This window comes from Phyllobates terribilis, unplaced genomic scaffold, assembly GCF_046119375.1.
Source record: "Phyllobates terribilis strain yellow unplaced genomic scaffold, ASM4611937v1 Scaffold_14__1_contigs__length_39327217, whole genome shotgun sequence".
NCBI classification, from domain to species: domain Eukaryota; kingdom Metazoa; phylum Chordata; class Amphibia; order Anura; family Dendrobatidae; genus Phyllobates; species Phyllobates terribilis.
Genome location: NW_027362774.1, coordinates 27,990,579 through 28,009,176, shown reverse-complemented (window position 1 = coordinate 28,009,176; position 18,598 = coordinate 27,990,579). Strand labels below are relative to the sequence as shown.

At 48.9% G+C, this 18,598-nt stretch overlaps 1 protein-coding gene across 1 annotated transcript in view; it reads left to right on the top strand.

Moving 5' to 3' along the window:
- Positions 1-398: 398 nt before the first annotated feature.
- The window catches only part of LOC141175955 (carbohydrate sulfotransferase 4-like), a 57,277-nt gene continuing 39,077 nt past the window's right edge, over positions 399-18,598 (top strand). Inside the window, exon 1 of the mRNA XM_073659944.1 lies at positions 399-509. The gene's annotated coding sequence lies outside the window, so the exon portion shown is untranslated. The remainder of the gene's footprint in view (positions 510-18,598) is intronic.

Here is an 18,598-nt window from a genome sequence, read left to right as displayed (position 1 = left end):
GTGATATCCCTCATGTAAACGAACAACAAGTTATTAAAAGAGACCTCAAGCGACAGGTATGCTTTAAATCTCCACTCTCGATTGATAAAGCATTGAATGATAATGAGATGACTCTACTGACTCTGCCCCAGTCTACACAGCAAATCCAACAAGTGAGCTGCAGCTTAATTATTATACATTTTATGTCATATTTTCACAATTGTCACTTTATTAACTTTATAGAAGTCAATCTACTTTCTGGACCTCCTACCCAGACCTTCTAATACATATGGGTGGACTTCTTTGTTGTGCGGGTTCTTAATTTGCAGCAGGGGGTTAAATAAAGGAATTTCATAACAAAACTCATAGCTATAAAATTGCAGAGGTGGAACAAGCGAGACACATCCCGGTGCCAACCTGTCAGAAAACAGAGTTATAGATGAAGGAACAGTGAAGAGGAGGTGACAGGAGGAGCTGGGGTCAGATTCTCGGCTGCACCTTATCAGATCCAGGTCTCACTCTACCTACGGGTAAGACTGCATTCAATATTATTTTACTTATGTATCCGTAACCCCCCAGCGATATTAACACCATACAGAGCATCCCCCATTCTGTAACAATACTTTCACACACATTATAACACAGGCATGCCATTTATTTCCAATGGTTTTTATTGAATTTTTAATAATATAGCAAATAACAATAGTCATTTAAATATTAGGGACCTTAGTGCAAAATTTGGACCAGCTGATCCCCAATTGTGGTCATAACACTATGCTCCTATTGGATGGAAGGGGGACTTTGTTCACCCTTGGGCACCTAGTAAAACTTCCATGTCTGCACAGTGTATATAGCCACAAATATATACTAATAGCTAAGTCGTTCGTAGGAAGGCAAGAAACCCTTCTGGATTAAGCTGCGTGATGATGTATGTAAGGTTAATGTGGATACTGCCAACCTGGTCACGGTTACACTGAGGACCATAGAGATAGATACTGTAGACAGATAATGAGAGAGATAGATAGATAATATACATATAAGATATAGATATGAGATAGAGAGATAATAGATACAGTGGGTACGGAAAGTATTCAGACCCCTTTAAATTTTTCAGTCTTTGTTTCATTGCAGCCATTTGGTAAATTCTAAAAAGTTCATTTTTTTTCTCATTAAAGTACACTCTGCACCCCATCTAAGCTGAAAAAAACAGAAATGTAGAAATTTTTGAAAATTTATTAAAAAAGAAAAACTGAAATATCACATGGTCATAAGTATTCAGACCCTTTGCTCAGTATTGAGTAGAAGCCCCCTTTTGAGCTAGTACAGCCATGAGTCTTCTTGGGAATGATGCAACAAGTTTTTCACACCTGGATTTGGGGGTCCTCTGCCATTCTTCCTTGCAGATCCTCTCCAGTTCCGTCAGGTTGGATGGTGAACGTTGATGGACAGCCATTTTCAGGTCTCTCCAGAGATGCTCAATTGGGTTTAGGTCAGGGCTCTGGCTGGGCCAGTCAAGAATGGTCACAGAGTTGTTCTGAAGCTACTCCTTTGTTATTTTAGCTGTGTGCTTAGGGTCATTGTCTTGTTGGAAGGTGAACCTTCGGCCAAGTCTGAGGTCCAGAGCATTCTGGAAGAGGTTTTCATCCAGGATATCTCTGTACTTGGCCGCATTCATGTTTGCTTCAATTGAAACCAGTCGCCCTGTCCCTGCAGCTGAAAAACATCCCCATAGCATGATGCTGCCACCACCATGTTTCACTGTTGGGATTGTATTGGGCAGGTGATGAGCAGTGCCTGGTTTTCTCCACACATACTACTTAGAATTATCACCAAAAAGTTCTATCTTCGTCTCATCAGACCAGAGAATCTTATTTCTCATAGTCTGGGAGTCCTTCATGTGTTTTTGAGCAAACTCTATGCGGGCTTTCATATGTCTTGCACTGAGGAGAGGCTTCCGTCGGGCCACTCTGCCATAAAGGCCTGACTTGTGGAGGGTTGCAGTGATAGTTGACTTTGTGGAACTTTCTCCCATCTCCCTACTGCATCTCTGGAGCTCAGACACAGTGATCTTGGGGTTCTTCTTTACCTCTCTCACCAAGGCTCTTCTCGCACGATTGCTCAGTTTAGCTGGACAGCCAGGTCTAGGAAGACTTCTGGTAGTCCCAAACTACTTACATTTAAGGATTATGGAGGCCACTGTGCTCTTAGGAACCTTGAGTACTGCAGAAATTCTTTTGTAACCTTGGCCAGATCTGTGCCATGCCACAATTCTGTCTCTGAGCTCCTTGGGCAGTTCCTTTGAGCTCATGATTCTCATTTGGTCTGACATGCACTGTGAGCTGTGAGGTCTTATATAGACAGGTGTGTGCCTTTCCAAATCAAGTCCTATCAGTTTAATTAAACACAGCTGGACTCCAATGAAGGAGTAGAACCATCTCAAGGAGGATCACAAGGAAATGGACAGCATGTGACTTAAATATGAGTGTCTGAGCAAAGGGTGTGAATACTTATGACCATGTGATATTTCAGTTTTTATTTTTTAATAAATTTGCAAAAATTTCTACATTTCTGTTTTTTTTCAGTCAGGATGGGGTGCAGAGTGTACTTTAATGAGAAGAAAATGAACTTTTTAAAATTTACCAAATGGCTGCAATGAAACAAAGAGTGAAAAATTTAAAGGGGTCTGAATACTTTCTGTACCCACTGCAACTAGATATGAGATAGATAATTAATAGATAGGTAGGTTGATAGATATATAGATACTAGATATGGTAGATAATTCAACCTATAGGTAGATGATAGAAAGTAATTAAAGATAGACGATAGAGAATTACTTAGATGGATAGATAGATAGATATGAGACAGATAGAAAGATATCAGATAGCTAGAGGGATAGATAGATAGATAGATAGATAGATAGATAGATAGATAGATAGATAGATATAGATAGGTGGATAGATAGATAGATGGATAGATAGATAGATAGATAGATAGATAGATAGATAGATAGATATAGATAGGTGGATAGATAGATAGAGGGATAGATAGATAGATAGATAGATAGATAGATAGATGATAGATGGATAGATAATAGATAGATGATGGATTGATAATAGATAGATGATAGATAATAGATAGATGATAGATAGATAGATAGATAGATAGATATAGATAGATAGATAGATAGATAGATAGATAGATAGATAGACAGATGATAGATGGATAGATAATAGATAGATGATGGATTGATAATAGATAGATGATAGATATGAGACAGAAACAAACTGTAAAAAAGAATAAAGCAAACCAGAGGCGCACAGATGACTGGTATAGCAGGTGGGTACAGTCCTCGGGGTCACAGCCGTGAATTCTCCAGACATAAACATCCCAAAAAGTTTAATGGCGAATGAAAGGATGTTATTTTAGCAAGATGATCCGACTGACAGATTACTAGAGAGATGATAGATGACGGACAGGCAGGCTGGTGTATAGATAGATATTACGGCAGATAATAAATGGCGTGTACTGCACACCTATAAAACAAGGTGTGCCTGGTAAACAGGAGTCTCCCTCTGAAAAAAAGTCCAGATAGAAAGCACCAGATATCCAGCACAGATGGCGCCTGTAATATCGAATATTTGTACAGGAAAAAATAACTAAAAACTTAAATAATTCCTTGCCGTCTAGATGATCGTTGTCTATTAAAAAATATCACTCTCTATGCAGCTGCATCCCCTCCATTATTTGTCTTTCTCCTTGTTATTCTTCACTGCATTTCAATAATGAACCAGGAGGCTCAGGATTAGCAGTTCTCATCCAGATAGGGAAGTGTTGCAATTACGAGAACAGTTTTTAGCCCGCACTTCAATGTACATTACAGAACGGATTCTCCTCGCTGTATGAGTTAGCCTAGGTGGTCAGGGGGAATAGTGCAGAAATTCACATTTGCATTGAGGGCAGAGATACATAGTTATCCTGAGCCTCCTTGTTCATGTGCTATATGTAAATGCTGGAATGGCAGTGCCGACTGATCTCCTGCAGGGTGGATGGCTGCTGGAATAGGAAGGGAATGTGTCATCAGAAAATGACTCCTTGTTCAAATAAGTTTTCTGTTATATATACACTACCGTTCAAAAGTTTGGGGTCACCCAGACAATTTTGTGTTTTCCATGAAAACTCGTACTTTTATTTATCAAATGAGTTGCAAAATGATTAGAAAATATCGTCCAGACATTGACAAGGTTAGAAATAATGATTTTTATTAGAAAGAATAATTTTCTCCTTCACACTTTGCTCCTTTGCAGCAATTCCAGCATTGCAGACCTTTGGCTTCTAGCTGTTAATTTGCTGAGATAATCTTGAGACATTTCCCCCCATGCTTCCTGAAGCCCCTCGCACAAGTTGGATTGGCTTGATGGGCACTTTTTGGGTACCATACGGTCAAGCTGCTCCCACAACAGTTCAATGGGGTTGAGATCTGGTGACTGCGCTGGCCACTCCATTACAGATAGAATACCAGCTGCCTGTGATCCGCCCCCGGGGCCTTACTGTCTGGGGTAGTATATCACGGTGGCTGGCCCAGGGCGGTCAGTGCACAAAGGGGTAGCAGTTAGTAATAAAAGTTCGGAGAATTCGTGACGCCACCTGTGGTGTCTGGTGAAGGTCACCAGCGCTGCAACAGTCCTCTGAGGCAGGTGACAAGGCAGCTAGAGATGGTACAGCACCCCACAGGTGGAGCGGGCCTCAGGGCAGTGTAGATAGATGGATGGATGGTGGGTGCGCTGGGCGTTGTGGTGCAGTGAGGAATAATGGCGCCGGTGAAGAAACAGACAGAGGCAATTCATGCAGTCGTCCAAGGTTTTACTTACAGTCCTTAGGCAATTCACAAGTGCACTTTACAGGTGAAGGCCTCCCTGGTCGCGCTGCGTTCACCGGGCAGGGGTTCAATCCTTTCTCAAGCAATTTAGGAATGCCTGGCGGAACTCCACTTTCATATGTACCTATTTTGACCGTCTTCACACTTGGTCCTTCTCACCGCTGCCCTACGCTGCCCACTCTCTTTCCCGTTCGGGTATGCTGCAGTTCTTCCTGTACGTCGGATCCGGGACCAACCTGACCCCCTGGGGATTTGAGTGCAGCCACCGATCCTTCCTGACACCTGGCAGGAGCGGGGCGTACGGGTGCCATCCTGCACGCGCCATACCCCCTGGGATCCTTCTGTAGAATGGAGCCTGCTCCCTGCTGCCCTCCGGGGCCTCTATCCTGGGCCCTAACTTGTGGAGCAGAGCTCTGACTGAGCCTCTGCTCCCGGACTGTTCTTCTGAACAGCCCTCACTTAAAAAATTCCCCTAGACCCAATATGACTTCCTATTATATACCTACTGTATATGTACTCCGTGTATCAACTTCCTCCACCCACACCCACTATTGGTTCCCCCTACCTTTGGGTTCCCCCTTACTTCAGCCAGGGCCAGGGCTCAGCAGAAAACTACATTGTGTCTTGCCCCTCCTGCTGGCCGGGAGCAGTGTTGTGTTGGATGTAGGTGGTTGGAGTTCCATGCAGCACTCCCAGCTTACATGAGAGAAGGGAGACACCACACCTCGGGGTGAGGTGCAGTATCTCTGTGGCGACTGAACCCTCAGGGGCGCCACACCTGCTTCTTCCCTAAATAGTTCATGCATAATTTGGAGGGGTGCTTTGGGTCATTGTCCTATTGTAGGATGAAATTGTCTCCAATCAAGCGCTGTCCACAGGGTATGGCATGGCGTTGCAAAATGGAGTGATAGCCTTCCTTATTCAAAATCCCATTTACCTTGTACAAATCTCCCACTTTACCAGCACCAAAGCAACCCCAGACCATCACATTATCTCCACCATGCTTGACAGATGGCATCAGGCACTCTTCCAGCATCTTTTCAGTTGTTCTGCGTCTCACAAATGTTCTTCTGTATGGTCCAAACACCTCAAACTTTGATTCGTCTGTCCATAAAACTTTTTTCTAATCTTCCTCTGTCCAATGTCTGTGTTCTTTTGCCCATATTAATCTTTTCCTTTTATTAGCCAGTCTCAGATATGGCTTTTTCTTTGCCACTTTGCCCTGAAGGCCAGCATCCCGGAGTCGCCTCTTCACTGTAGACGTTGACACTGGCGGTTTGCGTGTACTATTTAATGAAGCTGCCAGTTGAGAAGCTGTGAGGCGTCGATTTCTCAGACTAGAGACTCTAATGTACTTGTCTTGTTGCTCAGTTGTGCAGCGGGGGCTCCCACTTCTCTTTCTTCTCTGGTTAGAGCCTGTTTGTGCTCTCCTCTGAAGGGACTAGTACACACCGTTGTAGGAAATCTTCAGTTTCTTGGCAATCTCTCGCATGGAATAGCCTTCATTTCTAAAAACAAGAATAGACTGTTGAGTTTCACATGAAAGTTCTCTTTTTATGGCCATTTTGAGAGTTTCATAGAACAAACAAATGTAATGCTCCAGATTCTCAACTAGCTCAAAGGAAGGTCAATGTTATAGCTTCTCAAATCAGCCAAACCGTTTTCAGCTGGGCTAACATACTTGTGCAAGGGTTTTCTAGGGTTTTCTAAACATCCATTAGCCTTCTTACACAGTTAGCAAACACATGTACGCATGTACCATTAAAACACTGGAGTGGTGGTTGTAGGAAATGGGCCTCTATACACCTATGTAGATATTGCAATAAAAACAAGACGTTTGCAGCTAGAATAGTCATTTACCACATTAACAATGTATAGAGTGTATGTCTGATTCATTTAATGTTAGCTTCATTGAAAAAAAATGTGATTTTCTTCCAAAAATAATGACATTTCTAAATGACCCTAAACTTTTGAACGGTAGTGTATATTTCCGGCGCCTCTGCAAACACAGGGCTGCTGAAGAGGTGCAGGAGGTCTCCGGTGACATAAGTGCCCGGGTCCAGTGTGGTGGGGGATATAATGGCCCGCAGCAAAAAGATGGGGATAGAAGATGGAGGGACACAGGCAGGAGACTGAGATGGCACCCGCCCATCCTGCGAGAGGAGACCAAAGGATGTTAATGGGGACATTTCTGATAAATTACAGCAATATGCTCACAGACCACATAGTGGTGAATTTACAGGGGTCCCAGAATACGCCCCCTACAGGGTATCGCTATTTGGTCCTCAGGAGGAAGATGTAGCTCCTGAAATGTACTCTGACCTAAAAGAGCCCCCTAGAGAAAGGAGTGCGCCCCTAGAGAAATACCATTGGGGGAATCTCCATCTTCACTTGATGTCATTACAGGGGTTTGCCCACAAACAAAGTTATTTTTAAAGTTGACTTTAAGCAATACATCTTGGAATAATAGTAAGTTTCACAATTGGATGTTGTGACAAATCCGCAACTCACCTCTGGGCTGACCCCAGGTACCCCCAATGTGCCCCTGACAGACAATAATTCCAAAACTTCAGATGGATCATAACTCCTTAATGGACGCTCCTAGGGAGGCGGTTCTGGTGCTACGCGTGGAGACTAACACAGCTGTACTATCTGTTTCACACTAGCTATTATATGTATCTCCTCACCCTGTGAGGCCATAACGGATCAAGACACTGGACGATGTGTAGTTTGGTCTGGGGATCTCGGAAATATACACGATGTATGGCTAGGACATATAGTATCTCCATAATTCCCTTATGGAATTATGTTTCTGAAATGTTCTGCAGCTACACCAGGACTCTGTATTGCAAGCAAGGCTTTGTCCTGCTTTGAGCTCTGCAAGGTGTGAGATCGGTCACTCACAGCCTTTGAGGCTGGGCCCCCCTTCTGAGCTTGGTTTCTTGTTACTGTTGGTGAGAGGGAGAAGGGTTTTTTTATATCCCAAATAATGGACATGGAATTATATCTCCAATATTCTTCACATATCCACCTTTCAGAGGGCGCTAGGCGGCAGCACTTTCACCTGCATGCCCGTCTGCAACCTCCCCTCGTCGGGATAAACCGTTGGCATTACCGTGGTCACGGCCCTTCTTGTGGCGAAGGACGAAGTGGTACTGCTGGAGCGCAAGGCTACATTGTAGCAGCCTCCCATTCGTTCCGGATACAATGTGTAACCAGCTGAGAGGGTTGTGGTCTGTTTTCACTGTGAACTGGCATCTGTACAAATATGGTTGCAGATGCTGCAGGACCCACACAATTGCCAGACATTCCTTCTCCATCGTGGAGTAGGCCACCTCCCTCGGCAGGAGCTTCTGGCTCAGGTACAAAATGGGTTGTTCTTGGTCAGTAGTGTCGACCTGGCTGAGCACGGCACCGAGGCCAAAGTCACTGGCATTGGTCTTTACTACAAACGGCCATGTAAAGTTGGCTGCCTGTAATACCGGGAAGCTAGAAAGGGCAGTCTTCAACACCCGGAAGGCCGTCTCACAGTCGTTTGTCCAATTGACTGCAGAGGGCAGCTTCTTCTTGATAAGGTCTGTCAGGGGTTTTGCCAGGCTACTATAGTTAGGGACAAACCTCCTATAGTATCCGGCGGTGCCCAGGAAGGACATCACCTGTTTCTTGGTCCTGGGGGTGGGCCAGGATGCGATGGCATCCACCTTCCCGGGCTCTGGCTTCAAAGCCCCCCCCGCCTACGCGTTGTCCCAAGTAGTGGACCTTACTCATTACCAGCTGGCACTTTTCCGGCTTACTGGTCAAGCCTGACCAGCAGATCAAGCACCTGCGCCAGAGGCTCCAGGTGATCTTCCCAGGTGGGATTGAAGATGGCAATGTCATCCAAGTACGCGGCTGCGTATCCTTCAAGTCTTTTGAGCAGAGTGTTCACCATCCACTGAAAAGTGGCAGGGGCATTCTTCATGCCGAATGGCATCACTGTGGACTCGTACAGTCCGAATGGGGTGATAAAGGCAGAGTGTTCCCGTGCCTCGCTGGTCAGGGGAATCTGCTAATATCCCCACTCAGATCGAGGGTCAGGTACTTAGCGCCGGCCAGCTGATCGAGCAGGTCATAGATGAACGGCATTGGGTACACATCGGTGACCGTGACAGTGTTGAGCCCCCTGTACCACGCAGAACCTGGTTGTTCGGTCCTTCTTTGGGATAAGGACTACAGGCAAGGCCCAAGCGCTGCTGAATGGTTGGATGACCCCTAGCTTCAACATCTCATCAATCTCCTGGCTGATGTACCTCCATGGAGGCCCTATATGCTGAACGCCGGATTGGAGGGTGATCCTCAGTGTCCACGTGATGGACGGCCGACTCTGTGCACCCGGGATTGTTGGTGAAAAAATCCTGGAAGGGGTGTACGCTTGCCCACAGCTAGGACCGTTGGTCTGACCACATCTGGTTGCAAACCTCCATATCCTCGATGGTCCCACCCGCCCTAGCCTGGGCAAGCATATCCAGGAGTGTTTCCGCCTCTCACTCCTCTGGCAGGTTGCATATGGGGAGGGCACAGGCCTCCCGCTCATGATGTGCCTTCATCATGTTCATGTGGAAGGCCTTCCGCCTTCCCCAGGCGTTGTCCAGGGTGACCAGGTACGTTACGGCGTTGAGCTGCTGGTGCATGAGGTACGGGCCTTCCCAGACCGCCTGAAGTTTGTCCTGGGGTACGGGAATCAGTACCCACACCTTTTGACCCACCTGGTAGGTCCTCTAACAAGCATTCTGGTCGTAGCATCACTTCTGGTCGGCCTGTTTTTTTTTTTATATTATCGTGTACCAGCTGCACCAATACCTGCATCTTGTCACGGAAGCGCATGACATAGTCAACGACCGACACTCCAGGGGTGGCTAAGTCCCCTTCCCAGACCTCTTTCACCAGAGCCAGGGCCCCTGTGCACGTCGGCCTTACAGGAGTTCAAAAGGGGCGAACCCCGTTGAGGCCTGTGGAATCTCCCGGTAGGCAAATAGCAAGTGTGGGAGGTACTGCTACCAGTTGCACCCGTAGGAGTCGACCAACATCTCAAGCATTTGCTCCAGGGTGCCATTGAACCGTTCACACAGGCCGTTGGTCTGGAGGTGGTACGGGCTGGTACCCAGATGTTGCACTTGTATTTACTTACAGAGGGACTCCCATCAGCTGCGACATGAACTTGGTCGGTGAACATTTCCTAGGGAAAACCCACACGGGAGAAAATCTCCATTAAGGCAGTGGCCACCTTGTCGGCCTGAATGGATGACAAGGCTACCGCTTCCGGGTACAGGGTGGCATAGTCTACTATCGTCAGTGCAAAGCTTTTTCCTCCGGAGCTACAGGAAGTGGCCATCGGGTCAACCAAATCCACAGCCACCCTCCTGAAAGACTCTTCAATGATGGGCAGAGTTATCAGTGGGGCTTTGGGACACTGCCTCACCTTCCCAACCCTCTGATAGGTGTCGCTCGAACGTCAGTAGGCAGTCACATCGGCCCCCCCATCCTTGGCTAGTAGAAATGCTGGGCTAGCCTGGCCTTGGTCTTAGCGATTCCTAGATGTCTGGCCATTGGAATCTTGTGTGCAATCTGCAACAACTCCGTCCTGAACGGATAGGGTACCACTAACTGTCGGTCCCTGGGCCACACCTCCGGTGAACCTCGCTGGTCCGTTGCCTGGTACAGCTGTCTTTGGTTCCAGACCACCCACTCAAGGTCTGAGTCCGAGGGAGGCTGTGCCGTCTGCTCCTTAAGAGCTTTAAGGCTGTCGTCCATTTCCAACGCCGCCTGAAATCCTTGACTAGACGTGGCCAAAATAGATGAGACAGCCACATCTTCTGTCAGTTCTCCGGGGCCTGTCTCCTGGCCTTCGTCTGACTCGGCATCCACTTGGTCGGAAGGGGAAGCCGTCGGACCCCCGATGCGGCCACTGGGCGTGACAGCGGACATGGCATGGGTAGAGCCTGCTTCTCCTCTGCTTCCAACCAAGTCGCAGGTCCAGACTGACTAACCCGGCCTTCTGACATCCCGATTGTAGAGGAACCCTGCAATGAGGCCTTACCTGGGAGCCCTACCACTCCTGGGACCGCCCTGCCCTCAACTGCATGCTCCCCCTCCACAGCTGTCTGCCCCCCTGTCTGTTTCCTCTGCGACAATCTCACAGGACAAACTGTTCCAGCATGCTTGCAGGCCACACTCTAAGGCCTTATCACAGCTGGCTTGATTGATCTCCTTCCCGCTGAGGGGAGAGGGACACAGTACATCACCCACCCCCACATCCCCATCAGTAGGCATGTTAATCACATTGACATCAACAGGGGTGGACAATACGTTGTCTGGAGGATCAGGTCTTGGGTGTTCAGTGGCCACATACTGGGACACTAGCCACCTCAAATCTGTCCCAAGAAAAACATTTGCGGGAATATTCGATGTTACCCCCACCTCCCACACTTCCCTCCTGGAACCCCAGTCCAAATACACATTGGCGACGGGCAGCGCTGGTTTGACGCCTCCAATCCCACTGACGGCGAGGGTTTTCCTGGGTACTAATTCCTGTGGGGATACCAGCTCAGGCCGCACAAGAGTCATCTCAGTGCCGGTGTCTTCCAGTCCCATGGCCATGGCCTGGCCTATGGTGACAGTCTGAAGATTGTCAAGGGACCTCCCACCACTCCCACAAAAAACAGTGGATGGTTTCTGGAACTGGGATGGGCCCTTCTGAGGCTGGGGACACATGGCTTTGAAGTGTCGTGGCTGTCTGCAGAGATTACACAGTCAGGGTTGCCCTACTGATGTGGAGAGGGAAGCATGAGCAGGTGCCCCCTTGGGCTTGGGGGCAGGGACAGCAGGCACAGTGTTCGTCTTACTGCAGCCCCATAGGCAGTCTATACAGTATAATGCACCCCATAGGCCGAGTATATAGTATAATGCACCCCCATAGGCAGTCTATATAGTATAATGCAGCCCCATATACAGAGTCTATAGTATAATGCAGCCCCATAGGCAGTCTATATAGTATAATGCAGCTCCATATGCAGAGTCTATAGTATAATGCACCCCCATAGGCATTCTATATAGTTGTGGCGCCCCTGAGGGTTCGACCACCACAGGGGTACTGCATCTCTTTGATGAGGTGTGGTATCTCCCCTTCGAGGTAAGGATGGTGCGCCTGAGAGGACCCCACCTCTGCATCCAACACTACACCTCTCCCACCTGAAGGGGGCTTATATGCACCAGGGTGCTGCCCCAGTCAGCATAAGTGGAGATGGGGGAACCAAAGTTAGGAGGAACCATGTAGTGGGTGAGGGTGGAGGACGCACATTTAGGTTACACTTAATAATTCATATTTAATAAACAGCCATCTTGGGCTTATGGTCTTTTGATTGTGATCTTCATCACTGAACGTGGCTTTCTGTGTGAACCTGCAGTAGATGGGGACACGGTCCTCGTACTCTGGCCTTGAGTCGAGGAGCGGGCAAGAGTTAACGGCTGTCTCTACCCGGTCAAGGTCCCTACCCAAGAAGGCCTGGAGGGGAGTTTAGGAGTAGAGCTCCGCACGCAAAAGGATCCCAGGGGGATGCAGATGGAGCGGCATACGCCACCTGTCCTCACTATTCTGGCCTAGCCAGAGGGACTCCTGCTGCAAAAGGGGTACCGGCCCCCGATATCTGACTTTGTTACTCTATGTCTCAGTCGGAGAAGCCCGGAGGCTCAGTGGATCCCACCGGGTAACGGACGGAGCGGAGTCGCCCCCCGTACCCTTGTTCTGTGCATAGTCCAGAGGGAGATCCGGCCTTAGTACACATACCACATATGGACAGGACAGGACCTAGTGGGAAAAGTCTAGGAACATTCTGGTGCGGGGTCCTGATCAAAGCATGTGAATTACTCGGAGGTGGTCGATCCCCGGTCCTGGTGGCCGCAGCGTGCCCTGAGGAGCAGGGAGAAGCCTTACAGCTGTGCATACTACCATGAGTAAAGCTTGGAAGACTACCCCTATGGCCTCCGGTTTCTTATTGCAGCGCGGCACCGCACCACATCGCACCACATCTCCCACTACAGTTCCCATCCTCCTGTTCTCTCTGCCCTGAGGCCCTGCTCCGCCTGTGGGGAGTAGTATCATCTCCGGCTGCCACTACATCCCGCCTCAGAGGACTGAACGCAGCGCTGGTGGGGAATCACCAGACACCACAGGTGGCGTAGTCAACACAACCACTCGATTAACACCAACTCTGAAAGCCCATTACACCCTTTTGAATGTGACGGCCCTGGGCACGGAACGGGTCCAGGCCACGGCTACAACCCACCAAACATCTGACCCGGCTCCGAGTACCCCCATCTCTCAGGGCAGGGCTGCGAGCGTCACACATAGTATGATGCACCCCATAAAAATAAATAAATAAGTACAATACTCACCTCTCCTCCTCGTTCCCAGCTCCGAGCTCCCGCACAGATACGGTGGAGAAATATACAGTACAGACCAAAAGTTTGGACACACCTTCTCATTTAAAGATTTTTACGTATTTTCATGACTATGAAAATTGTACATTCACACTGAAGGCATCAAAACTATGAATTAACACATGTGGAATTATATACTTAACAAAAAAAGTGTGAAACAACTGAAAATATGTCTTATACTCTAGGTTCTTCAAAGTAGCCACCTTTTGCTTTGATGACTGCTTTGCACACTCTTGGCATTCTCTTGATGAGCTTCAAGAGGTAGTCACCGGAAATGGTTTTCACTTCACAGGTGTGCCCTGTCAGGTGTAGCGTCGGCGTCCCTGCCTCCTGCTAGGCAGGGACGCTGTTCCCCTCACCTCTCCACTCCGTGCCCGGCGTCCTCCTCCCGCTCTGCTGGCAGCGCGCGCTGCTTCCCGGCCACTGTGCTTAGGGCGCGCGCGCTCCCCCTCTCTTAAAGGGACCGCGCGCGCCGTCCTAAGGAGTCCCCGGCCAATGGCCGGAGGACCTCACCATATATAAGGCACCTCCTCCAAAATGGAGGTGCCCGAGCAATGTTGTTGCAAAGCCTTCACTCTGCTTCAGCCCTCAGGTCCCGTTACCAGTTACCTGCCAGTCACCTGCCAGATTCCTGCCAGTTACCTGCCAGTCACCTGCCAGATTCCTGCTTGATACCTGCCTGATATCCGTTTACCTGCTTGCAAGCCTGCGGTCCGACGGTCTGCCTTCCGACACCTGTCAGTCTGTTTATGGACCAGCCTGCCCGCTCACCTGGGAGCGCTCACCTGCTACCTGTCTGCTAGCCTACCTGGAGGCTCCGCCATCACTTGCCGTGACCACCTGCCTGTCCAGAGACTCTTGCCTGCTCACCTGGGAGCGCTCACCTGCTACCTGTCTGCTAGCCTACCTGGAGGCTCCGCCGTCACTTGCCGTGACCATCTGCCTGTCCAGAGACTCTTGCCTGCTCACCTGGGAGCGCTCACCTGCTACCTGTCTGCTAGCCTACCTGGAGGCTCTGCCGTCACTTGCCGTGACCACCTGCCTGTCCAGAGACTCTTGCCTGCTCACCTGGGAGCGCTCACCTGCTACCTGTCTGCTAGCCTACCTGGAGGCTCTGCCGTCCCTTACCGTGACCACCTGCCCGTCCAGAGACTCTTGCCCGCTCACCTGGGAGCGCTCACCTGCTACCTGCCTGCTAGCCTACCTGGAGGCTCTGCCGTCACTTGCCATGACCACCTGCCTGTCCAAAGACTCTCGCCCGCTCACCTGGGAGCGCTCACCAGCCACCTGCCTGCTGTCCTTCTACCCAGAGACTGTCCCTGTCACTTGCCGTGAGTACCCGTCCTTCTACTCAGAGACTGTCCCTGTCCCTTGCCGTGACTACCTGCCCTTCTACCCAGAGACTGTCCCTGTCACTTGCCGTGACTACTTGCCCTTCTACCCAGAGACTGTCCCTGTCACTTGCCGTGACTACCTGCCCGTCTTCCCTGGGAGCCACCCGCTTCCTTACAAGGACCGCCCCCTTGTATAGTTGCTCAGAGGTTCCGCCTCCCAGACCCGTTACATCAGGTTTAATAAGTGGGATTTCTTGCCTTATAAATGGGGTTGGGACCATCAGTTGTGTTGTGCAGAAGTCTGGTGGATACACAGCTGATAGGCCTACTGAATAGACTGTTAGAATTTGTATTATGGCAAGAAAAAAGCAGCTAAGTAAAGAAAAACGAGTGACCATCATTTCGGAAGGTCAGTCAGTCCGAAAAATTGGGAAAACTTTGAAAGTGTCCCCAAGTGCAGTTGCAAAAGCCATCAAGCGCTACAAAGAAACTGGCTCACATGAGGACCGCCCCAGGAAAGGAAGACCAAGAGTCACCTCTGCTTCTGAGGATAAGTTTATCCAAGTCACCAGCCTCAGAAATCACAGATTAACAGCAGCTCAGATTAGAGACCAGGTCAAATACCACACAGAGTTCTAGCAGCAGACACATCTCTACAACAACTGTTAAGAGGAGACTTTGTGCAGCAGGCCTTTATGGTAAAATAGCTGCTAGGAAACCACTGCTAAGGACAGGCAACGAGCAGAAGAGACTCGTTTGGGCTGAAGAACACAAGGAATGGACATTAGACCAGTGGAAATCTGTGCTTTGGTCTGATGAGTCCAAATTTGAGATCTTTGGTTCCAACCACCGTGTCTTTGTGCGACGCAGAAAAGGTGAACAGATGGACTCTACATGCCTGGTTCCCACCGTGAAGCATGGAGGAGGAGGTGTGATGGTGTGGGGGGTGCTTTGCTGGTGACACTGTTGGGGATTTATTCAAAATTGAAGGCATACTGAACCAGCATGGCTACCACAGCATCTTGCAGCGGCATGCTATTCCATCCGATTTGCGTTTAGTTGGACCATCATTTATTTTTCAACAGGACAATGACCCCAAACACACCTCCAGGCTGTGCAAGGGCTATTTGACCAAGAAGGAGAGTGATGGGGTGCTACGCCAGATGACATGGCCTCCACAGTCACCAGGCCTGAACCCAATCGAGATGGTTTGGGGTGAGCTGGACCGAAGAGTGAAGGCAAAAGGGCCAACAAGTGCTAAGCATCTCTGGGAACTCCTTCAAGATTGTTGGAAGACCATTTCCGGTGACTACCTCTTGAAGTTCATCAAGAGAATGCCATGAGTGTGCAAAGCAGTCATCAAAGCAAAAGGTGGCTACTTTGAAGAACCTAGAATATAAGACATATTTTCAGTTGTTTCACACTTTTTTGTTAAGTATATAATTCCACATGTGTTAATTCATAGTTTTGATGCCTTCAGTGTGAATGTACAATTTTCATAGTCATGAAAATACAGAAAAATCTTTAAATGAGAAGGTGTGTCCAAACTTTTGGTCTGTACTGTAGATATACAACACAGGGCCCAGCCTGCGCCCTCATCCTTCACATATGCAGACATGTACACACACACAGTACGCAGACATGCACGCGCACACAGTACGCAGACACGCACACAGTACGTAGATACGCACGCATACACAGTACACAGACACGCACACACAGTACACAGACATGCACACAGTACGTACATACGCACGCATATACAGTATGCATACACACACGCAGGGTACGCAGACACGCAAGCACACACGGTACGCAGACACGCACACACGGTACGCAGACACGCACACACAGTACGCAGACATGCACACACAGTACGCAGACACGCACGCACACACGGTACACAGACACGCAGGCACACACGGTACACAGACACGCACACACGGTACACAGACATGCACACATGGTACACAGACACGCACACACGGTACACAGACACGCACACACAGTACGCAGACATGCACACACAGTACGCAGACATGCACACACGGTACGCAGACACGCACGCACACACGGTACACAGACACGCACACACGGTACACAGACACGCACACACAGTACGCAGACACGCACGCACACACGGTACACAGACACGCACACACGGTACACAGACACGCACACACGGTACACAGACATGCATGGTACACAGACACGCACAGTACGCAGACACGCACGGTACACAGACACGCACAGTACGCAGACACGCACGGTACGCAGACACGCACGCACACATGGTACGCAGACACGCACACACAGTACACAGAAACGCACACAGTACGTAGATACGCACGCATATACAGTATTTAGACACGCACAGGGTACGCAGACACGCAAGCACACACGGTACGCAGACACGCACACACAGTACGCAGACACGCACGCACACACGGTACACAGACACGCACACACGGTACACAGACACGCACACACGGTACACAGACATGCACAGTACGCAGACACGCACGGTACACAGACACGCACAGTACGCAGACACGCACGGTACGCAGACACGCACGCACACATGGTACGCAGACACGCACACACAGTACACAGAAACGCACACAGTACGTAGATACGCACGCATATACAGTATTTAGACACGCACAGGGTACGCAGACACGCAAGCACACACGGTACGCAGACACGCACACACAGTACACAGAAACGCACACAGTACGTAGATACGCACGCATATACAGTATTTAGACACACACAGGGTACGCAGACACGCAAGCACACACGGTACGCAGACACGCACACACAGTACGCAGACACGCACGCACACACGGTACACAGACACGCACACACGGTACACAGACACGCACACACGGTACACAGAAACGCACACAGTACGTAGATACGCACGCATATACAGTATTTAGACACGCACAGGGTACGCAGACACGCAAGCACACACGGTATGCAGACACGCACACACAGTACACAGAAACGCACACAGTACGTAGATACGCACGCATATACAGTATTTAGACACACACAGGGTACGCAGACACGCAAGCACACACGGTACGCAGACACGCACACACAGTACGCAGACATGCGCACACGGTACGCAGACACGCACGCACACATGGTACACAGACACGCACACACGGTACACAGACACACATGGTACGCAGACACGCACGCACACAGGGTATGCAGACACTAGTTTTGGTCTTTAATGTACCAGCTCTTATTTAGTTAGCGTTGAGTCGTTTTGTGCGCAGCAAAAAGGGAGGGGGAGGGTGTTCAGTGGGGAAGTGGGTTTAGAGGTGGGAGATTGAGGTTTCAGAGAGATTCAGCTGCTCCCTGTCATTAGTTTCTCTACCTGTTGACAGGGCGGGACTACTGGTGTCATGTTGATTGACAGCAGTCTCTCTGCTGCCTAATTGGGGGAAGCCAGCTGTCAATCAGCTTCCCCCAATCAACTGATGTTCTGATGACAGGGAGTAGCTGACTCTCTGGCTGGAGCGGTCAATGACCGGCACCGGATACAATAGGCAGATAGTTGTCTCTTTACCAGCTACATGCCTTTTTTTTTTAAGGTCCCGGATATCCCCTTTAAATTTGTATGAGATCAGTGGATTTTTTGTGTGCAATTCATTTGTATGTCCTGCATAACAACCTGCTATTACCAACTGTTATGCTGTTAAATTTTGACAATTGTTTGAATAAAAGCTAGTTGATAATATATATATATATTTTTTTTTTTCAAAATGTTTTAATTTTCTTAAATGGTCATACGGACAGGGATCTGAATGGAGCACGTTGGCAGAGGTTGAACTTGTCTTAAAACCCCTTTAAAAGTGATGGATACATCGGTAAGCCATAAAATTACAACCACCTACCTTATTTTGTGTCGGTCCCCTTC